This window comes from Labrus mixtus, chromosome 5, assembly GCF_963584025.1.
Source record: "Labrus mixtus chromosome 5, fLabMix1.1, whole genome shotgun sequence".
Classification (NCBI taxonomy): domain Eukaryota; kingdom Metazoa; phylum Chordata; class Actinopteri; order Labriformes; family Labridae; genus Labrus; species Labrus mixtus.
In genome coordinates this window covers 8,310,401-8,335,525 of record NC_083616.1, presented here as the reverse complement: position 1 = coordinate 8,335,525, position 25,125 = coordinate 8,310,401, and positions in this window count along the sequence as shown.

Here is a 25,125-nt window from a genome sequence, read left to right as displayed (position 1 = left end):
TGCAAATCATTTCGGTGCACGAGGTGCGTATTCTAGTTTGTAGCTAGTAGTTAGAGCCAAGTAAGCCTGCAGCTAATAGAAATGAATAATGCTGTTGAGATGGAACATTTATCGGGGGTCATTATGTGTTTTTGTGCTTCTTGTACACAGAAAAAAAAAACAGACTGGCTGTGCTGTCTGGCCAAACGCCAGAGTAAGATCAATAGCCTTCCTGTTCCTCTTATACTTACTCAAGCATCTGGATGTATGAAGATTGGATTAATGAGCACTACATGCAACACTCGTCCCCCGTCCCACCATTGATTTGAGCTCATCAAAAGCTCATTGTGAGAGAGTGTGGTTAGCCTGAAATGATCTCAGCTGGCTTCAGTCAATTAGGCCGTGAATAAGCCTTCCTGCAGCTGACGCCTCTTCTTGTTAAGATGACAGTGATGACAGGGGACACTGAATAAGGGATATTGATGAAAAACATGTTGATTAATATGTCAGCAGCAGGCTGGTAAATGATAAATGCCTCAGTGTTGTCGATGGTGCTCTGGGGTAACAGTCTATTGTGAGAAATTATTTCAAGCAAGACAATTAGATTTAATACCTGCACAGCTGAAACTGCAACACGTGAAAACAACATCCAATTAGTGCCGTAAGGATATCATAGAAAAAAATCTATTGGTTGAGAGAAGGACTAGTTAGACAACAATTTATTTTTCAATATAGAAACAAATCTCTTGAGAATAATATATATCAAAATTGACCAGTTTTTACAGTTTGATGTAATTTAATAGCAGCTGATATTTTGCGAGCTCAGTGTCTCTGAAAAAAAAGGAAGTGTTAGAGCACTACACACCTTAAGACAAAGACAAAAGAGAGGAAAAAAATCATCTTTACTACATCTTCACTCTAGGGATGTGCCAAGGCAACCAATTTCCTTGTTGGTTAAACTGAAATATGAATTCAGACTAACCGACTAGTCTCAAGGTCAGAGAAAACTCTAGAAACAGTCAAAATTAAAAACAATTTATGTGTTGTCTGAATCGTGTGAGGTTAAATTATGTTATTTGGTGGTCCTCCCTGCAGGTTAACATCCACATGCCTGTGCTGAATGTGGTTACTTACACTGCCTTGGTCAATATACTTTACCAGTTTAACACCTTCACTGGAAATATCAATGGAAGCCTGAGTGACGTAAGCCATCTGTTTCGGCAGGGGGTTCTGGAGGCTCATCAGCAGCCGCCGCCATTCTGGAAATCCTCTCAGCCTAACTTTCAGTCAACCTAACGACAGGCTGAGAGCTGGAGCTGAGGCAAGCTTTAAGCCTCTTGACAAACCGTTACATCGCGCCCATCTGTCAATCATGTCAGCTACGCGCCTAACTATGGATAACACATATCGTTCATAAAATCAAAACGGAGCCGTAACTAATTGATCCTATTTCATATTTTGAACCAGGCTGTTAACATGTTAATTTCTGCTGTATAAACAGCCTTTTTTGGCTGTAGTGTGTCTGTGACTTCCGGCGTTCCTGGTGTCAGCCTCAAGCGGGATTTTGCCCTTCCGCATTGGCTTCATTTTTCAAGAACGGAGGTTGCTGCTTGGTTTAACCTGACGCAGCGGGCTTACATAGCCCCCTTAACCGAAGCTACAGCCTGTCTTCGGCTACAGCCCCAGCTAGTGGTGAATGGCTGTAATGCAGTTTGAACATAACATTTGACCGGCATTGAGGGCAAACGTGTAAAAATAATATATTTTTTCACCGACTAGTAATTGTGGCGTCGACTAGTGAGGGTGATGTTTATCCGTTGAATCGACTTAACGTGACAGCCCTACTTTTGACTAATTATCTCACTAAATCAGGTTTGACTATTGTATTTCTTCCCCATCGTATCTTTATGTTTGGTTTAATATGGAAAGATTCATGAATAATATTCACAAATTAGTATGAAGTGCCCTTGAATTGAAGCTTTATAGTTTGCAATACTACTACTTAGTATGGGTACAGTCCCTCTTTCCCCAGACCCCTTACAGAAAATGCTACTTTTTTTCATAAACCAGTTAAAGAAAAGATCCAAGGATTTACTATGAATAAATTGTTTGGACAAATCAAAAGTTGATCTGTAAAAATACAAGGGATGCTGAATTGAAATCCTTCCAATCCTCCCCAAAGTATATTAAGAATCCTTCTAACTAAACCAAATTTGCACTACGTTACAAACTGGCTTCTTTCAGGCAAAGCCACTTAGTACAAAGACAAAGATTACCAAAACAATATTCAGTGTTGCATCAAAACGGTGGGAAGAAATGTTGTGTAAGACACCAATTTTTAGACAATATTCATACATTTTCAAAAATGTTTTACACACCTCTAGTTAAGAACAAATAAGCCACACTGGTTCTTACACTGGAAGCTTTCCAGAAATAAGAAATGAACTGCCACAACTTGTAACTCCAGTTTCTACTGTTACAACAGCAATGTTAATTCAAGCGTATGATGAGTGATAAGTGATGTTTGGCAAGTACAACAGCGAGATGATTTATGACCTAATTGTTCCTAAAACACATTTTCCACCTCTACCTCAAACCCCTAAAGGACTTGGAACCACATCCAGAATACATGTGGGGTGGAATTAATTTTAAAGGATACATTTTGAGGTCTGAATGAGACAGTGTTACCTCTGCTTGGTGTCTAATTACTGGATTTCTTTGAGTGGAGAGAAACAGCTGAATAAGGGAAGCATCACACAAAAAAAAACACAAAGCAATTCAGATAGAGCCCAGGGAAAGCATCCCCCCCTCCCTCCTTCTGCAGCAGGGATATAGCCACATTTGTCTCCAAACAAAACAATAAAACCAGCCAGCCAGTAGTTGTTAATTTCCTCTTTGCTTCAATTGACTCAATAAGCTTTTTTTCCTTCCCCCCTTGGAGACAGCAGCCGCTACTCTACAGGTAAAAGCAGGGAGAAAAAGAGAGAGGAGGAAATGGAGAAAGGAAGAAAAGAAAGAGATAGAGTGCCAGCGGCAGAAAAGCAATCGAGGACTTGACTTCCACAAAACCCTGGAAGAAGTTAATCTAGACTGCCGTGGGAGTTTTTCATTAGCTTGGCAATCTGTTCCTGCGGTGAAGATGTAAGCTAAGTTATTTTTTATAACTGTGAGCTGTGCGAGTCTGAGTCACACAGAGAATAAATATGGGAACATTTCACCGGACCGACAGCTCCCGAAACTTTAACAGCAGCACGCTTTTGTAGAAAAATACTGCAGCATCCCGGGGAAACAGATTGGTGGATACAACAAGAGTTTGTTGTCAATAAGTTTGACCTGTACATATTTCATCTGTTGTATCTAATATGTAAGTCAAACATCAAACAGCCATATTCAATAGTTTGGGACATGACAAATCTTGTGAGAGTCACCCTGGTGTAATGCTCCTCCCTTTTTTGGCTTCAATGTTATTCAGGAATTTATGCTAATTCTGCAGCTCAGTTCATTGCGGCAACACAAGCATTTACTAAACCCCTCATGTAAAACACAAGCTAGCGTGTCGCTAAATAACACAGTCCCTGCCAAATGAGGACAGAAGAGGCACAAACTGGAGCTTCTTCTGCACCAGTATTTTTGGTCGAACTCCACATAACAGTAGCATTATGACCCTCTTACATTCTATACGTCTTTTAAGCCCGACTTATAATACACTCCTTGTTTTCTATGGAGAGAAGTGTGAACTCTCATGATAGCAGAGCCAGCAGAGGCCCAGTGCAGAATTATAATCAGCTCTTTCCCACAGAAAAGTCGTCCCGCACCGTAGCGTACTCCTGATCCTTGGCAACTTTTAATTAGTGTTTGTCCTTCAAGCCTGTGCTCCTCACAGCTATTAGGGCCCTTAAGCCCTTTACAAATTAATTATAAAAGACTCAGCAATCATAGTAATTCAATTTGGCCCCAGGCACCAGGCCTGGTCTTTGACCTAACTCCAGTGTGCCTCTCTATGGGGACAAGGGGTGTCACAGGGTGAGCCAAGGGCCTCAAAGTGGTTTAAAACCAAGAATAATCTGTCCCTACCATATATGTACTATTATTATCTGCCACATTAGCCATTAGCCCGCTGTGCACATCTATTTTTGGTATGTGACTTTAACTGTCTTCATAGGAAAGTCAGAAAATACTCAGTATTGTAATAATGTATCGTTTGTTTTGATCTGTTAATTAGATTTGTTCACATAGAAAAAACTTGAAATGGATATCTTCCTAATTGTTCTATATGCCTGAAGACATGCCAGCAGCTCTTTTACAGTGTACTGAGGACAATGGTGCCTTGATCTAAATGCTAACATCAGAACACCTTGATGCTCGATATGACAGTGCCAGTAAGGGCTGATGTTTGGCAGGTATTATGGGATATGTCACCCTCAATAGTTGGCACCTGGCTGTTTAAACTATAATTTAATATTTTTATTAATTCAGGCCTACAGTACCATTAAAATGTTGTGTCTAAGCTGTAACGCAGCATCCTGTCACTAGCTGGGGCTGTAGCTTGGGTTAATAGGGCCTGCTCTCTCCCCGCTCTACTGCCTGAAGAAAACCAGCAGTGGACTGATGGCATCTCATTAGGAGGGTTAAAATAACGGAAGAACACCAGAGCAAAGCCTAAGCACATTCAGCACAGGCATGTAGACTTCAAGGAGGACAGAAGGCTGGCGGTACAAAGGTGCTATGGTCACACTGCTATGGTCAACCAATTTGACATTGCTTAGTCACAGAGTAGCTCACATCGCAAAGTGCCACATTCTAGCCGCATTTGAAAAAGCTGTCAATGTTGTTACAGCAGAATACAACAATGTATTTCAAATAACAATTAAATTAAGTTTAGACAAGTCGACTTGTCAAAATTGAAATTCCAGACAGAGAAAAATTTTTAGAAAACTTGTATCTTGTGTGACCACCATTAGCCTCGAGCACTGCAAGACATCTCCTTTGCATAGAGTTGATTAGGGTTGTTGGTTTTGGCCTGTGGAATATGGTCCACTCCCCTTCAATGGCTGTGCGAAGTTGCTGGATATGGGCAGGAACTGGAACTATGCCGATCATGAACATCTCAAACATGCTCAATGGGTGACATGACCAGTGAGTATGCAGGCCATGCAAGAACTGGGATTTCTCAGTTTCCAGGAGTTGTGTACAAATCCTTGAAACATGGGGCCACACAGTATCATGCTGCAACATGAGGTGATGGGGGTGGATGAATGGCACAGCAATGGGCCTCATGATGTTGTCAAAGTACCTCTGTGCGTTTAAAATGCGGTCAGTAAAATGGACCTGTGTACGTTGTCCATAGCATGCCTTCCCATACCATAACCCCAACGCCACCATGGATGACTCCATTCACATCAGCGCACCACTGACCCACATGACCCACCCATACACGCTGTCTGCCATCTGCCAGTTACAGTGACAACCAGGACTCATCCATGAAGAGAACCCTTCTCCAAAGAGCTAGAGGCTGAAGGTGAGCAATTGCCCACTCAAGTCAGTTAGACGACGAACTGCTGTCAGGTCAAGACCCCGGTGAGGATGAGCATACAGATGAGCTTCCCTAAGACGGTTTCTGGCTTTATGCAGAAATTGTCTGGATATGCAAACCAATTGTTTCATCAGCTGTCCAATTTTAAAACTTGGGGCATCTGTGGGATAATGGAATTGTGCTGTGTGATAAAACTGCACATTTTAGAGTGGCTTTCTATGGTGACCAGTCTAAGGCACATCTGTGCAATAATTATGTTGTCTAATCAGCATCTTGATATGCCACACATGCCAGGTGGATAGATTATCTCAGCCAAGAAGTGCTCACTATCATAGACTTAAACAAATTGTTGAAAAAAATTGAGAGAAATAGGCCTTTTAAGTACATAGAAAAAGCGTTGTTCATTGCATATTATATTATGATATATTATAACATTGCATTTCTATGTAAAACTGGTCTGAAGCAGTGATGTTCTCCTGTGTCTGTGGATGGAAATGTTTGAGAGCAGTAAGAATTTCAAAGCAGAGCTTGAAGATATAGTTTGTGATGTCAAGAGACAAGCTCGATACATGACTAAAAATACTACAAGCACAAATCAAGCAGCAGCCAACCAATTACTGCGATCTAGCTGATCTTGAGCAGCAGCTGGCAGGCTGGCATATATATGCACACAGACTCTCTCTCACTCACACACACACACACACACACACACACACACACACACACACACACACACACACACACACACACACACTGCACGCCGCCTCAGGGAAGAATCATCTCTTTCTGTGTCTGTCCTACAGCTAAAGTTCATTCATAAATACAGAGCTCACTTCTTATGAGATTTTGGAAAGATTGCCAAAAGCTACCATCATAACTGAGATTTTGAGGAAATATTTTATGATCGAAAAAAAAAAGCAACAGTGAGTGTAGAAAGGCTATAAAATAGAAGATTAATTCTCTAAAGTAACAAAACATCCATAAAATATAAAGAGGAGCTTCTATAGGTAATACAGGTGGACACATTGTTTGATATGAAGTCTAGAAGCCTCATTTTGGATCTCACATCACTGAGCTCTGCCCCTCAGGAGCTGAACTGCACACACAGCAACACAGTGGCTACCACCACTGGAAGGTAAGTGTTAAAGTAGGCCAATTAGACTGTGGGGATTGGCTGGTCTGAGAGCAAGCTGTGAAAAAAAGGAGGCCAGGACGAGAGATGATGAGCAGCTATTCTCCGCCTGCTGGCAAAGCCCGACTGGCACATCTGTAACGTCACATCCACGGACCTGGAAGTTTCACCACAGAGTCCTGTTCTAGATCTGTCATTTAATAATGTGCAGAGCCCGAGAGGTCCCCCTAAACGAGAATGATTGTTTCTCCTTTCCTGGTAACACAGACTGACTGCAAATATATGTGGAGGGAGTGGCTGACTGATCAATAGTATCGATTTTTACTTCAGTGTTTCATTGGTGCTGACACTTGCAGCTTTCAAAACTCAATTATGTTGAGTATCATTTCATATTTTTTATCCCCTTCTCTGTGATGAGAGACAGAGCAGAAACTGATCTCTGTGGGGGGAAAATAACAATGTCTTGTTCCTAAGCCAACAGAGATACAGACACAGTGGTACCTGTTACATCACACATCACATATCAACTTCATCTTTCAGTAATTGGCTTCAGTTGAATTCCCCAAAGCCAGATCAAATATATTGAAAGCAATCATTTGTACATCAGTATATTATATATGAGTGCTTTTAAATCAGGCTTATATTCGGAAATCCTTTCTATTGAGCATTGGGATTTTGTTGAGAGGTTGTAAGAATTTGGAGGAAAGGGAGTCTGGCCAAACATCATAAAGGCACATTGAGGCAAGCAGTGCAAGTGTCAGAAAGTCTTATCATAGATAAGCAACAGTTGCTCGGAAATGCAGGCTGTTCAAGTTTTTGATTTGAGTTTTATTTCATATATGTTTTGTGTGAAGCTGTTTAAAGAGCAATAATCAGGGTTTTAAAGGAGTATGCAAATGAGTTCGCAAATGTGTAAGGAATGATTAAGTGGTGGGCTTCTGTTGAAACATGGTGGGATAAATGGCTGGGTTTTGGAAGTTAACACTTAAGCAACCTCAGTTAGCATTAGCCAATCAGTGTTCCAGATAAAGCTAAGTTAACAGTGAAAACACAAAAAATAAGTCAAACGATGGAGCATTAGAATGAAATATCAGTCACCTGTAGGAGAGAGACTTCTGTTGCTCTACCCATGACAAATTCAAGCCCTAAACCTTTCTTTTCCTGCATTATGATCTATTTTTATTCACCAATTTGTGTCTTTTCTGCACATAATGCTGATGATCTTATATTTTTGTGTCTTTTAAAAAAAAATCTCTTTCAGTGTTCATCAGACACAAGTGGATACAATGAACAATGTATTTGTTTGAATACATTTATAATGTGAACTGGAGAGTTGGAGTGTTTCTGCACTTTTCCAGGCCTGCAGAATTTCTAAAGCTGTAACTACATATATGTGGTTCATATATAGCTGATATATAATTGAGTATGACAATATTCTGTTTAGTTTATGCACTTTTAAGAATGGCAAAAAATATGTAAATTCACTCATAATCCAGAATGTGATCAGTTTCTGTGACACATGGTCATGCAGAGACAGGGTTCTTGTTTTTGTTTTAAGAGGGATCGGACACATTTACAACAGTAAATATGAATGGACACCCTGATCTGTTACTGCAGTTCCTCACCCAAACTTTTAGTCAACCTAACAACAGGTTGAGAGCTGGAGCTGAGTCGGGGTTTCGAGCCTCCTGACAAACGGTTACATTGTGCCCACCCGTCAGTCAGGTCAGCTACGTGCCTTATTGTGAAAAATGATTTTCATTCATAAAACCAAAACGGATGAGTTATCAAAAAGTACATATGCTGCTTATATACCTGGACGACCTGCCTAGATAAGAAACACTAGCGCACTACATGTTCACCTGGATGATGACATGTTGACTAGTACATGCAGCTTTAACTGAAGTGTTTTAGCACAATAATGTGCATGTTGCCTTCATGTGCACCGTTAAGTCGCAATTCATTCGATTTCATCTTATTCAGATTATCAAAAACTAAGCTAGAGACAGTCATGTCTTCTAACTCATGGTAGCAATGTAAGCATCAGCTGCTACAGCTTTAAGATGTTTATGAGACACATGGAAGAATTGATGGTTGTTGGATATCATATACAGAAGCAACTTCTAGAAACACCAGAGCACCAAAGAGTTGAAGGGGATGAGATTAAGTCTGGACAGGGCATGACAGTCCATGCTGCAAGAGGCCATTAATGACATTAGTGTGACTACTATATCCTCGACCTGCCAATCAAGAATGACGGAGCTTATATTACTTTTAGAGATTATTTTCCCCCTGCAGCCTCTGTAGCACAGGAGCTCTGCTGAAGGAGAAGTCCCACCATGTTTCTGCTCCACAGAAATAATATTTCATCCTCTCTCAAACAATCTCCATTGTGAACCAAACAAAAAAAAAATGAGTGAGGAGTGCCAGAGTTTGAAATTACAGCCGAACAATCTGCCAAATGTGGGGAGAAAAAAAAAATTGGCTGAGGCAATTGAGCTGTCAGTGGCCGCTACAGACTTAATGAGGAATAGCAACTAGCTTGTGTTCTACAAAAAAAGAAAACAGCAGGATGTGTCAGGATGGATTTATGTTCAAACATCTTAAACAGAATGTTTTATTGTTTGGTCAAGCAACATTTGATTCTCTGGGAAAAATAAAACTGCTGACTGGAAAAATGCACCGCTTATTCTGTGTGGTCACCTTCATTACTTATAGAGAGGATGACTGATGGAATGCATGGATACATTTAGTATCCAAATGTCATGGTCAGTGGAGAAGATGAGATTTATTGCTGTGATGATTTGTTCTGTATTCTTTAACCACATTTTCATCATATATTTAATTAAACACTTTAATAATAGAGCTCAGAAATACAAAAACATAAAAGTCCAAAATCTGTTAATTACGTAGCCCAGTGAGACAAAAAGGGGGGGGACAGAATTTTATAACTTCACTTCCTTGCTAGTTTAGTGGATTTGTATCATGAATGGAAAAGGTCAAATGGGGACAATGTGCGTTTCTTTCCATGATCAGATGTTTGTGTAAATCTGTGTGTGTTAAATAATAGATTAAAGTGTTTTCAACGCTGGTTTCAGCCCCCGGGATGTCAACCATAAACAATTTGTAGAGTAAATTACATTCATGAAAGACACAGAATAAAGTAGATCTACTCTTCAAAATCCATAATTACCATGCAATAGATACACTGCTGTCATCTGAAAGATTTTGTATAAAGACCTAAGAGCCAAAGGCAAAAACAATAGAAGTCCTTTTCTTCAATCATGCAGAAGCAGCCCAGTTTGTCTGTGTTGTGTGTGTGTTTGTGTGTGTGTGTGTGTGTGTGTGTGTGTGTGTGTGTGTGTGTGTCAGTTTCAGCCCTGTGAGAAGAGGCCGTTGTTTGATTGCAAAGCACAGATATGTGTATATAGCAGGGCCCGGAGGTCAGCGCGGTAAACAATACTCCCCGTGATAAATCCTCTTGTCTCTGCTCCGTGTGTGCCTCGCTCTCTTGATTTATTCCTTCAGAGAGCACGAGGGGAAGGCGAAGAGAACACAGAGATAAATAATTCACAGGGACATTAACATCAAAGAGGGCCGCGGGGAAACAAAAACACGGCCATTTGGGTCGATGTGCCGTTTTGGATTAAAGCAGACATAGTGTGTGCGCCCCTTCGTGTGGCCTTGCCGAGAGAGCATTGTTGCGAGGCAGGTGGACGTTTCAGCATGCGCACACAAACACACACACACAGCTACACACAAAGTGGATCACCTGCTCCATTTCACCGCTACAGACGAGTCTACAGATCAGAGAGGAGACGTGGACTAATTGATGCTGATGTTTTGTATTACTTCAGATGCAACCGCTAATCCCCTGAGGAAGAGAGCACACTCAAACCCGCTACTGTTGTGTCGATGATAAATAAGGAAAATTAGCCCCCAGTTGATTGTCTTGGTGGTGTACATGCCCACAGGGACACGTCTCACTGGTGAATAGCTCTGTGTGGAGGCAAAGTCTCATCAAGTGCTGTCATAACATCCCCATCCTGAGCAGCAGAAGGGTCCTTGCTAATTGCCCGAGGTTGTGATGCCTCTCTTTCTTTATAGTTTCCCTCCCTGAGTGTCTGTTTGAGCATTCATTTAGTGCAAGATCAGCCTCTGGCCCGTATGGAAATGAGGGCTAATTATGGAAAAATAAAGCCTACAAGGCTTATTTAATTGGAGTGAACAATAAAGGTTAACTGAGCAAAAATGATGTAGTGTTTACTTTGCAGGCATCGCATATACGAGACAGGGTTTGTGTTGGGGAAGAGACGGGAAGAATGAGAGACTGAGAATGTACACATCAGTTGTTCCTCAATCACCACTGATTAGTCAGCCATACACAATTTAATCCATAACAAATATATTCAACAGATTCTCACAGTGGGGGCAAGAAAACCACTCAGGCAGCTGTATGGAGGCCGGTGTATCTTTCCCTTACGCACATGCAGCTACAGTCAATATAAAGAGCAATGCTGACTCAATATTTACAGGCATTCAAACATGACTTGAAAAATGCTGGCTCAGTGTTTATTAATAATTTGTAAGTATGCCCAAGCCTGCTTTCCTGTGCCCTGATTTCTCAAACTGGGCACACATAGTATGTGCTATAAAAAATATGTTATCAACGAGCCACTCGGATAATAGCTGCTGACCCGTGGAGACCAAAAGGACTGAAGGTAATGAGTCTGGGAGCAGACTCTACATATTTGTTTATTTAGCAGATGAAAAAGAAAGAAAAGGGGCCACACATACACGGAACATAGTGCTTCGTTTGGCCGCTTGTATTGTGAGCGGTGTTTGGTCCAGATATGACTCAGGAGGCAGCAGCTGGTCACAGTTTAAAGCTCTGCCACAAACCCACTTCTCTGGGTGACCTTGAATAATCTCCTGGGACATTTACTTATTTATTCACATAGAGGCTGGCGTGCTCAGGCTGGATAGCTGGCACGTGTACCTTCTCCTCACACTTTCTGATGTCCTGATGTCCTATACGTGTATTTATGTGTTTATATGGTGTACTTAAACATATTAAATCCAAGGTCCAAGTACTGATGGGACATGATCCAGGACATTGGGTAAAGTCAATTCTGTGGTTTGAGGGTCATTAGAAGAAAAACACAGCACAGTGGTGTATAATATATGATTGAAGGGTGAATAACAGAGTAAAGATATAATTAATCATAGATTTTTCATCGTAATGATCCTTTAGGGAACAACTGAAATACAGCTGACTTTGCAAAAAAGTTACCTAGCCAAAGTAACAACGAACAATGTTACATTTCATCATTTCATTTAGCAGACGCTTTGGTCCCAAGCATAGAGTGTACATTCAAATATCTGTGGTAGAAGCCTGAGTGACATCACCCATCTGTTCCTGCAGGGGGGGTTAGTTTTTGCTTTAAAAACTGCCTTTTGTGAATGGGGTGTGTATGGGACTTCTGGTGGTTCAGCAACCAGCCTCAAGCTAAACTTCTGTATTGGCTTCATTTTTTCAACACCGGAGGTTGTCGCTTGGTCCAAAGCATCTTACACCTGAGAGTAAGTACAAAACAACCAAGAATCGAGACAGGAGGACACAACGTCACTTAGTGCCATTACAGCACAGCTTTGAGTCAGATCGGACACAGATGCTGACAGTCAGTAAACAGAGGCATTGTACAGGGTGCATATTGAGATTATCATTTTCCTTTCCTTTTTTTTTTCAACAGCTGCCACATCGATAAAATCTTTAAAACTATAATCAACATAAAAGACATCTTCAATATCATTATTATCAATATCATCTTCATCAACATCATCAGTAACATCAATATCAATGAGTATGTAGGTGTTCATGAAAGTGCTGGGTCTTTAGCTTTCTCTTAAAGGTGGAAAGGGACTCTTCATTGACACCTGTACTGTGTCAACCACAGGGACCAAAGTAGTTTATCTGGCTCTGTGGTACTTTTGTCTATGGGCCATGATGCTGATGGATGAGTTATGAAGTATTAATTAAGTATTAATTAATAATAACTATTAACAAGTCAAAATTAAGATTCTTGCAAATACTGCCCAAATAATAGTTACATTTGTTATAACCATTCATATTCCTAATGGTTGTGAAGACCAACTGACCTCTCATTTAACACCACCATCAATTTCTGCCTAAAGCAATGATTTCTTTCTTATCCACTCATGCTAATCATTATCAGCATGATACTCAGTCCCCCGGATGTTTACTCTATCACAGCCCCAACTGTCTCTTTTAATACAAGTGAAATGAGAATCTAATGTTCAGGTTACAAAAAATGTGACCAAACACGACAGCAGCCCTGAGGGTAAACACTCTTTTTCATAGTTAAAGTGCTTTCCTCTGCTATGAATGCTAGGAGAAATGATATCTATTTACAATTAAATTTGCTGTGAGTGTGTATGTGTGTTCCCACATTGATAATCTTATTTTAACACTTTATTCACAAGGTAAGTAATATTTAATGTACCAATGTAAAAATACTACTTTTATATATTTTTTTATTTTTTCCATTGAACAAATTCTACTCTTCTTAAGAACTGAAAATCTTGAGTCATTCTTTTTCAGGCAGAAATAAACACTTAAGATCCGTTCAGATGGTCATCGGATAATGGAACCCAATGGTGAAACTTGAGGACATTGGCAACAGATGTCATGGCCTTCTACATGAGAAATGATCAAAATTGTGAAATCAAACCACCTGAAGAGCTTGCCATAGAGAAAAACTGAGAGTATTGATCAGTTATTAAACCAAACGATATCCATTGTGATGACAGTAAATGACTGCTTGCTTGGCCCAAAAATGTTTCATCAATGTTAAACATGTAAACTGAGCTTGAGCAGAACCGGAGAGCACTTTGAATACTGTATTTGACAACATGTTTAAGTAAGTCTTCGCCTGACTCTTGTTTGGCTGCTGCCTGTTCTGTCTGTCTCTCAGTTTGACTGTATGTGGAGAAGTGCAGGCAGGTGTGATTGACTCCTAGTGTTGCAGAATGCCAGCTTGTCTGTCAAGTGCATACAGTCAATGTCACTACATCAGTCCGCTTGACTGGCAGCTCTGTAACCCTAGGGAAGGAAGCAAGGTGTCACAGTGTTCAGCTCACACCATCATGAAGGCCACTCTGTCTTTCCTGAAGACAGAAAAGGTCATGGTGTTGTAAGCTCATGTACCAACACAAACCAGCAAGTTAACAGATTTAATATTAGCAACTATTAACACATATTTACACATGTCAACACATGGTGACAAATAAAACAGAGTATTTCCTATTGTTGGCGTAATGTTCAGGTGGAAATGTGCAGCTATGTGGGAGCCTTTTATCCAATAATTTAAACCATTAATGAAACAGAATTCTGGAGAACTGTATTTTTCATTGGCTTTTTCATCTAATTTTAAACATCTCATACTTCTTATAGTTTTGTTAGCCTCTATGCTATGGATTCATTTCCTTCAGAAAGTTTAGGAAGAGGAATTTTCAGCTGTTTTTTAGAGCATTCTCTTCTTTACATACTTATTTATCAATACTCATAAAAGTATTTTATATCTGTAAATTGTCTCCACTTAATCCATCACAGGTGTTCCAGTCATCTCTCCTCCCTTCAGAAGCACCCACGAAGCAGACTAATTATATGCCTACACCAGCTCAGCCGGTGCCTTTTGATGTAAAGAGGCAACATGATTAACTTCTGACTCTGATGTCTGAGCTCCTAAACTCTGAGGCAGGAACAAGCATCCCTATGAAGGTTACTCTTATCGGAAGAATGTATCCAAGTTTGTTTCTTTTGATCACTTTATAGAGCTCATGACCATTAGTGAAAGTTGGATGGTGTTTCCACTGGTTGAAGGAGAGCTTTGATTTCTGACTCCTTCTCTTTATTCCGTATTGTTTAGTACCATCTGAGGTACAAACTGCACTTTTTTCATTCAATAAATCTGATTGGTTGAAAAAATATCAGAAATTTGGGTCACAATTTTCATGAAAGAGTTGGTGGTGGGTCCTTAGGCTAAACTAGTTGAGAAACACTGGTATAGAACAACATCATCTGCTCGTGTCTGTCAGACGGTTCTTCAGTTTCTGACATTTCAGGCAATGACGACAACGACTCCTCTGCAAACAGTTTATCTGTCTCACCTTTTACAGTTTTTTCCCTTCTGACTCTGAGATATAAAACCAATGTGGTAATCTTTAAAGAAAATGAACTGTACAACAATCTTAAACTGATCTTACACATATCAGCACTGCTGTGATTATCTACGTTACAGCACTGCTGATATTCAGTACATCACCCCCTCTCTTGGTATAGTGCATGAGCATTGCTAAAATATCTGCTGTTTAACTTAAAAGGATACATTAAGATGGACTGGAAAATGTTTTTAAAAAACACAGAGCTCTCATGTGCATGTCGGCCGCAGAGCCTTCAGTCATCAGTATGATGTTCATGTTACATTAAAAAAACAGACTTTTACAAACTCATAGAAAAAATGAACTAGTGTTGCACGGTATACCAATACCAAAAAATGAGCTTGGTATCCAGCTGTTCAAAGATACAATACTATCTTTTATTAACACAGATGAATGACAGCGTTTCAATAAAATCTGTTTCTCACAGGCTGCATTGAGGCCGTGTATGTGCGTGCTGTTCAGTGCTCTGCTTTCACTCTCTGCAGACGATGGGCGTGTGTGTTTGTGTGCTGTTCCGAGCTCTGCTGTCACTCCCACAAGGCATTGTGGGGCGTGCCAAACGTTTTCTTGCTTTCATGGTGAGAAGTAGAACGAGAGTCAATCGAGAGCATCTCAATTTTATAAAGACACAAGAGGAGAAGAATGGTGAACACTTTGGATCTCATATTTGAGCATGCTCTAATTTCTCAGTAAATATCGTGATTATATGGATTAGTAGAATCTTCCTCTCCATTTTAGGATTACTTGTGTTTGCTATTGTAATGTGGTTTGAAAACAAGCCTAGAATACTGATGGTATCATGGGTGACAGATTTACAAGAGTAATCTCCTCTAAGGGTTTAACAGCAATTTGTAGAATGACTTATCTCTTTATCCCATTTCATGAAAGTCTACTGGAGGAATAACAGAGTTCCAACACGATGAATGCTGATGATCAATGACTGCTAAATAAAACCTTTATAGATTGTTCCATCAAAAGCACTAAAAATCACATAATAATCTTTTGTATTGTATTAAGAACTGTTGTTACTCAGTTTTCAAATTATACTGGGATGTCTGTTGGTGGTTATTTTTATGAAAGTGGATCCACACTATTTCCAGAATCAGTGGTGCAGTGCAGGAGCAAACAGAGTGGTGGTGTTGTGGTTTTGTGCTATTTAGAGATCAGAGGTGCAGCTGAAGAACCAGAAGGAATACATCATTTCCCCTGGGAGGCTTGGCTGCGATGATGACCTATCAAATCACTTCTGCATCATTTTTAAGAGGGAGATTACTCTTTTGGAAACACTATGGTCTGGTCTAAAGAGAAGAGATGCTAAATGTAGAGATAGATTCAATAATACCCGAGTAGGAGCCAAACACATTTTTGCAGCAAATCCATAATCCAAAAGAACCAGTTTCAAACACCTCAAGAGGATATGAACTTCATGAACTTTCACAAGCTTTATATATTTTGCTAACTGTAATAGCAGAAGACTTAAGAAGATAGGCCAGCACACTTGCTCAAATGCCACAAAAGGTTTTAATTGATCACAACGTTTCCACCAGAGGTCTTCTTCAGGTGATAATTTGTTACAAAATGATGACGTTATGTAGGATGGTTATGATGCTGATTAGAACTCTCAAGAACAGCTGTCGATGTTGTGCTTTGCCTCTGTGCACTTCCTGTCAGCACCTGTGTGTTCAATCAGACTTTAAGCTGTTTGTTTGCACTTACTGATGTTGGTTCCTCCTTTTTAAATCCTGGCTTGTATTGTGTTTACTCTCTGATGTACTTCACTTTAGATAAAAGCGTCTGCTAAATTAATTGTAGAATTTCAGATTTGTCTTTTGGTCCCAAGAGTCTTAGTTAGCATGATACTGAGTATGAAACGTTGGTTCTGCAACACAATAACAATAGCGCTTTTCAAAACTCAAAGACACAGTACATTTGTTAAAAAGAAAAAACAGAAAGAACAGCACAGTAAGGACAGACTAACAGACATTGCAACATTACACACAAATCGAAAAGACAACAACAATAAAGGTACAGCTACAGAAAACAGAGCATACATCACAATCATACATTAAAAGCTTGTACTTGGCAGTACACACAAAGTACAGATGATCAGAATTTGTCTTCAAGACAAAACTTTTGTCCTGATATAAGCATTAGGTTAAACTTAAGAATCTCAAAATTGATTTCATTTCATTCTTAGGGGAAATCTTTGAAACTACAAGTAAAGTAAACTTTGTTAAAATAGATCTTTAGTACGCTTTCCTTCATCATCTGAACTTTTGTTCATTCTGCAACCAGCTGTGCTGTTGTTGGCCAGGTTGAAATAACTTTATATGTTACTACTTTGGATGGGGCAGTGTATTGCAGACATAACCTTCCTGTGATATGGTGAAAATAAGTCCTCAAAGCGATCCAGATGGAAATACCAGAAACTTTTAAAATGTTTTCAATAAATAGGAAACATGGATAATGAATGCAGCTGTCTCTTTTGATTTCACAATCATAAACTTCAGTTAAGGAATAAGCCAAAACTCTCTCACACACACCGTCTCTTCTTCTCTCTTTTCTACCACAGTCTCTAATAGCCATCTGGCTATATCCAGTTTTTGGGGGGGGGGGCTGAGTACTTGGCCGGGTATGTTTTCTCAAAATAATTTGAAATTTAATTGAATAAATACATGAGAGTAGATCCAACAAATGAAATCATTTGTGTCATCATTGGTAAACATACTTTGGAGGTTTTCATCACTGCTAGTATGGCAGAATGGTTTTGAATATCAATGTGATCTAGAGTTCAATGATCTGATATCTTGTTTCCTCTATTGTTTCTCTCTTTTTTTGGTGACTCTCTTACACAAACAGAGTAGCACACTATGATTGTCCTATCACAAAACTCACAATGTGTGTCATAAACATAATGGCAGAAAATGGGCACTCATAGGTAGTTTAGCCTCTCTCCACTCTGAGGTCCTCTCTTTCCTTCCGATTGTTTATGCCTCTCAAAATTCTCATTCTGGGCTCTTACATCACACAGAGGACTCGAGATGCTTTTCTAAATAGAGAAGGCGTCCTAAAATGCCCTGCTGCTGTTACCATGACAACATGGGAAGAACGAAGCCCGACCGGGTCCAAAATGCCTCCCTTGTTTTTTTTAACCTGCCCAGCAAACCTCATCATCAGCTCGATAAAAGCTGCACCTGCAACAAGCAGCTGCTTCTATTTTTGGTGTGCTGGAGAATGTGCTGTATGAATCCATTGGTCATTGGACAACTGGATTACAAATTATGTGCTGTCTTGTAATGGGTTGAGTATGTGACTTCTGGTGCTTCTGCCTGAAGAGGACACTCGACAAACTGCAGGACTTTGCACTCCTGCATTGGGTTAGTCTTTTCACAGCAGATGTTGCTGCTAGGTTCAGAACTGTGTTTTCCAAGCAATCGGCCAGCATCAAACTGGCAAAACATCTAGAATGGGTATCGTCCCTGACATCACTGCAGGCACCAATACAGGGAACAAAGTAATAGACCTCTTTTTAATAGATCACATAGTAGCAAATAGGGGTATTCTCTGAAACGGCAATTTCAGTATTCACAACACAACATATCAGTGGGTTGTTGTAGAAACTGCAGGCTACGGTACACTTCCTCACACACTAGTGATTGTAATTATTCTTTAAGGCAAAGAAAATAGCCCCTGAATTATTACTCCCTCTCAAGTCCAAAGTCTTAACTCTGAAGTCTTCTCAGCCTGGGAGAAAAGCAGTTCAGGCTTCTTTCAGTTGTTTTCTGTAACGAGCTGCGTCTTGAATAACACCACACAATGTTGATGCTAATGTGCAGTTACAAGGCTAAAGCACACATTTTATCCAGCGTGCAAATCACATGTGTACACCAGGCTTCAGTGTTTCTTCTCATTATGTAGTCTTGTTCCTGTGTCTCGCATGAAGTGTTTCATGTAAAACAATCCAACACTTCACAAAAAACGCTCATTCGCCTGAAATGAAACCATTCACTGGACCATCCACTCTGAAATCGCAATCCTGAGAGGCTGCAGGGACATACGAAGGATCTTTCATTGAATAGCTGTGTCATTGTTTTATTTGTACTCATATTCACACTCTTTTTTTCTTGCCTTTTGAATGCTGTAACACTTAACTTTCCCCTCTGGAGATAAACAAAGAGTTTTCATATGTTATCTGAAATCTATCTGACATTACTCACACCAGACCTATGTCAAATTTGTCCTTTCTTTGTATTTGTTTGATCTTTTCAAGAGGCAGTAATAAAGTTAAGTACATGGCCTACATACAAAAACAATTAAAAAGTACAATCATTTAAAAAAGAAATGCGATCAGTAGAGAATTTTCATTTGTTGGTTAAAACTGCTGTTTTTTTCTCACATTCTGTGAGGCTTACAGGCTATGACAGCTTTCATCAGATTCCCTCCTTGGCCCCAAAGCCGCATGAAATCTTTAGTCTGCTGCGAATATGTTATGACCTTTCCTTGCAGGTCCTTGTAGAATACCACAGACGAGGCAGGCTGCAGCAAGGCTTTGGCTGTGATCAATACTAATCAATTTGTCAGTCTGTTAGCTAATGACAAGCTAAGAACCGGCTGCTCGGAAAAATGTGGCTTCCAGACCTCTTTAATTTGTCATAATAGGAGGGCAGGGGGAAGCAAACCTGATTATCTGGCTCTCGGTCTCTGATTCCTCATGTGTGGCAGATATAATTTGAAGCCGAGCGGGGTTATTTAAGGAGGAATGCCGCCTTTTGCTGTTTTATGCTGTCAGGTGAATTCGATTTGGAAATTGGAGCATTGCTAATCACATTTATTTGCGCCAGTCAAACTCGGATGTGTGCTAGTCCCTTGACACCTTTAGGAAAACAAAACACCATAAAACCATATTTTAAATGGTGATAAAGCCTGCGACATGTATTACAAATATCATCTGCGTCCATTCAAATGCGTGAGCTGCCATTCTGGGGGCAGGTGAGGTCTGATATTTGATTTGTCTCTTTAAAAAATGGAACATGCAGGGAAGTAATCTCTGTGAAACATGCTGTCATAGATCACAGGCTGAGATAGGTATATAAAAACACTACCAAAGTCTTGTTGGCGGATTTGATGAATTCTCAAGGCAGAGGCAATCGTTCAGATCGGGTCGGTAGCCCTTGACTAGGTCCGGCCCTTTCAGTTCGAGATGAATAACAGGATGGAGGATGTATTGGATTGTGCCGGGGTTTCTTGGCCTGTCACTTCACCCCTTCAGCACCCAGCAGCTCCCCGGAATCGCTGCTATAGAGCTGCAGAACAGAGGGCCCATTAATCAAACCCCAAAGGTCAGGAGCTAAACCCAATTTACCCGCATGCTCTCCTTGTCGCTCACAAGAGTAATGAATATGTTGGTGGCGAACCAGGACGAGCCCAGCTGAGGAGCTGTTCAGAGGGATTTAGTCTTTGTGAGAAATGTAACGTGGTTCGTCTGCAGCCCAGCGTTTCCCAGAAGGGAGAAAGGCAGTGTAATTCTGTAGTTAGTTCTCCATTCTCTTTTCCTTTGTATTCCTCATAAAGCTGAGAAGATGAAAGTGAGTAAATATAACCCCCTACTGATCTGGTGTGAAGTTACAGGAACATAAAAATGCTCTGAAGTCTGGAGGCTTAAATATTCATCAAAAGCAGACAGAATGCAACAAGCAGCATGCTTTGTTGTTACACGATATCAGGAAAAGAAGTGTGCATAATACGGATGTCGAACTGTATATACGATATTGTAATCTAAAAACGCCCAGCAGCTAGTCACGGTACAAGAGGCAGAGGCACTTAAGTCTGGCAGTTAGCTTTTATCCCATTGCAGCCTGTCTGAAGTGGTGTCAGCAGGATAGCAGATCACAGAGAGCTAGAGGAAGTACGAAAAAAACATCTACAGTGGGTCTTTATAGTAATAGGGGCCAAGTAGAGCGCGCTGTTTTAACTAGAACCCCTCTCAAAGGAGTCTTATCAGGAACTAATTTGTCTGATTATCCCCATTCAAATCTTCTAAACTATATCAGAATTTATTTTCAAGCTAGCTAAACTAGAACATATGATGCATGCTGTTTATAGGGGTGTTACTTTGTTTATTCACAGAATGGATGGATGGAAAACTACATTATTTAATCATATGGCATAGTTAGAAAAGAATATGATTAAATGAACATGGCCCACTATCATTATCCCGTATATTGAATCAGAAAACTTCTTAGCATTTTATCAGTGACCTACCTAAGACTTTTAAATGAGAAATATATAATATAATAATAATAATAATAATAATAATAATAATAATAATAATAATATTTTCTCATGAAAACAAAGACAAAATATGGTCAGCTAATATGTTGGTTAAGACATGGAAAACATAAGAATGTGTTGTAACTTTCTATACTATACTGTTGCAATCATTGAATAAATATATCAATACTCTGCAAAAGACATTTGTAGTTAATACCAACCTCATTATCATTTTGATATTCGTAAATTAAACTTACCAGATTTTAAAATCGTGGGAGACCACAGACATAAAGACAGTTTCAACTAATTTTTAACATGATAATCCTCCGAACGCACACACTAGACTACTCAGCCAGAGTGGGAGAACACAAACCTGCTGTTTCTAGTAAAACAGACTCACTGAAAGATCTCACTGAAACTCACATGATCAAACGTGACTTTGGAAGATAAACAAATATGGGGGACGATTGACAGCGTCAGCTTGCTTTCATGCTGTGTGTTCTGTTTCGCAGCCAAAAACAGAAAACGAGAAAAAACTATACGGATGAAATCCTGGCTGAGAAGACAGATTGTGTGCGGCTTTACACAATTTGCAGCGTGAGCTGAGTCTGAGTTGTCTGGGTACGCAAAATCCGGTTGGCGACGCTTCCAAGTCTGCTTGCTCTTATTGGCTGCTTTGGGTATTCCGTCGGAGGTCGTCCGACCAGGAAATGTCGATATCAAACATGTTTGATAATTATGATTCCAGGTCAGGGCCGGGCTGGCTTTGACTCAATCGGGAGCAGTAAAATAATCTTAGTGGCACCACAGATTGAGGATTCTTTGGACAAAACAACGGATACGACAAGCCTCGAATCAGGCCACGCCCCTCTCTGATCATTGTGGGGGGCAAATTAGGCCCAAAATCGTTGAGTGTGTTGTCAGCTTTAGAGAGGATGGTATGAATTTAATGTTCACAAAGGCTTAAAGATTGACCAGACTGTCAGTCAATTAATATTGTGCAATTTGGGCACGGAACTTTTGGTACACTGGAGCACATAGCAGCCTTGAACTTCCTCACAGACACTCAACAGTTCTTATTGTCTCTCTTTTATACTTCAAGTACTGTACATGAAATTATTATTTAAAGTCTCTTTAATTAGATCTCCAGAGAATCAGCTGAGCAGCAGCTTGTTGTGTTAGGCTTTAATAAAATAATGTCAGCTGACATTAGCTAAGCATCCAAAGGGGAGAGACAATTTACATTTCATTTTTTATGTTGGAAATGTCAGGCTTGAATTTATTTTCTCTTTTTCTTCTCGTACTGTCTGCAAATAGCAGCAGTGTCCTCATTTTAAATGGAACTGCTTTCGTGAGAATGTGTAGATTTTCTATTCAGCAGTTAATATTATTCAAACATAATTCAGCCCTTTTAACTGTGCAACACATCTCCTCCCCTCTCCTCCTGCTCGTCCTTCATCGGCCCGCCTGTTTGTCATGCATCTGCAGAGAGCGTCCTGTCACTACCGTCAGCTTCCTCTCAGCTGTGAGAATCCAATGACTTTCCCCTCATCCATAATTGAGAGGCCATGCCAGGTGCCCGGAGAGCTGAAATGAATTAGCTGGAGGTATTAATAGCTGTCTAAAAATACAGCTGTGGGTCTATTTCCAGGGGCCCTCTGAGGAGAGGTGTTCCTGCTATTAGGCGTGTTGCTAAGAGATGCTTGGAAGAGACAAATACGAGCAATTATGTGAAAACAGAATGTCGGAGATCAGAAGTAGAAGAAACAATCAGGGATAAGTGTTTTTTTTTTTTTTTTTTCGAGCTGTAGTAAAACAAAAGTGAAACTGAACTAAAGTAGAACAATTTAAAAAATACATCTGTAATCGTAATTATGTGCTTAGTTCATTCTTATTTTTCTCTTTTCAGTGCTGTACCACTCTAAACCGTTTTAATTAAATCAAGTCACCTTCTCCACTCATAATTCTACAATCTGCTGTACCATCAAATGCCTCCCACACAGTCTAATAGAAGCTAAAGAAGATCATGGGGATAATGCGGGTGACTTGCAGTCTAACGAGGCAGACACATTTCAGCTCTAATGATCTCAATGAACTCATCACTGTCCCTCTCTTCTGTGTGTGAATACCTCCGCTGACCTGCTGTAATTACACCTTTCATTAGCCATTAGCAGGGATAGCCTTCTAGCCCCGGCGGATTGATCGGGAGTTCACAGGGGGTGCTGTTAAACGACACCGCAGAGGAGGACAGGAGCATATCCAGCCGCCTGATAAGGGCAGGTACTTCAGGGAAGGGGAATGATGGGGGAGATAATGGCACTGAACATCACTGCAGAGAACATTATAACTATCTCAGGTAACACTTGATATGAAGATTACATCTATAAGAGAAATCCATTGCCTCACTTTACAGGCACTAATAAAGGCTTCTTTTATCATTTCACCTCTATCTATTCAGGAAGCAGGTTTGGCACCAGCACTGCCTTTTTATCTTCTTTTAAATCACTGCCTTGAATGGCTACAATCACATTTGGGAGGTCTACTACTCCAAAGATTCAAATAGCTGTAATGCCTCTTTTGTTGTGAATAGACACTTTATACTCATAAGATTTCAAGCTACAGTAAAACAAGTGATAGTTTTTAGAGGGTTTGCCCTAGAGCTTAGTTTGAATTGCCTCTATTAGCCATGTAACTTCATAGTTTAGGCTAGATAATATAAAAGAGGAAATGGCATGATAATGAAAGCACTTGGTATGTTAGAATAAAGCCCGTCATACATTGTGTGATAGCGCTGCAGGATTCATCTAATCGCAACTGCAATGTGAAATGTGCAATTACATAAGCACACAAAAGGCTGCCTTTTAAATACGTGTGTGCATGTTAACAAGCAGGGTCCAAAAATTACGCTCGTTTGGTATCGCTGCATCTTCTCTCTCCTGCTCCTCCTCTGCTGTCTGCATGTCAGAGCATCGCTGGCGGGGCCCCTGACACACACCACCACACACAGGACCGCCAGCCATCACGCACACCTGTTTACCTTTAGTGCAAGTGATCACAGTCTGTGATTCGTACAGACAGAGTCTTCATGGTGTGGAATGTGCTGTATTGAGTTGTTTACAGCTACACGACCAAAGCTGATGATTCATGTGCTCACACTGTATGAGTTCAATCGGGACTGAGCATTAACAATTGAAAACAAGAAAACTACCCCCAGATGGAGATTGATTTCAGGTGTCTCATATACACAGCTCATATAGCCTACACACTAACTGGACGACCCCACCTCCAGTGACGTTAACATTGGGCTAGATAACATAATGTTAAACAATAGGCTTTTCGGATATTTTTAACTTTGATCATTTAAAACATTGTCGGCACGTTACATTAATAACGATAACTGGAGTGTGAGTTCACTGTAGCGCTCTATACTTCAGAAGAGTAGCTGTGAGAAAGAGGGCTGGAGCAAGGGAGGGAGGGAGAAGTAAGTCACTACCTGCGCACTGTGCAGCTCGTGACGGATTCTTCTCCGACATTCGCTGAACAGCTGTTGTTCTGTACATTAACATTTAAATGGTTAGCGATTTTACTAAACGTTTAGTGTAGTCACACCACTCATTTCTACCATAGTTTATTTCATGATAAGAGGGGGAATACAGTTTAAATAGACATGGCTTCTGTTGCCATGGTGATTTCAGACACTCTCCGTCAGTTTGCGCAAGTAAAGTCAGGGAAAAAGTCCCTGATCATGGATTCTGCTTGTGGCTCTGCTCATACTGTGCTGTTGAGTGTATGACCAAAACATGATCAGGAGCAGCTGATCTTGATAAGATCGCCTGTTAAGCTTCAGTGCACGACTAACAACGTGCGGTCGTACAGAAATTCAGCCAGACTTCAAAATGAGTCGTTTAAATTGCACAGTGTAGGCCAGGCTTAATGTCTGGTAGCAGGTAAAGTATATACAGTAACATCT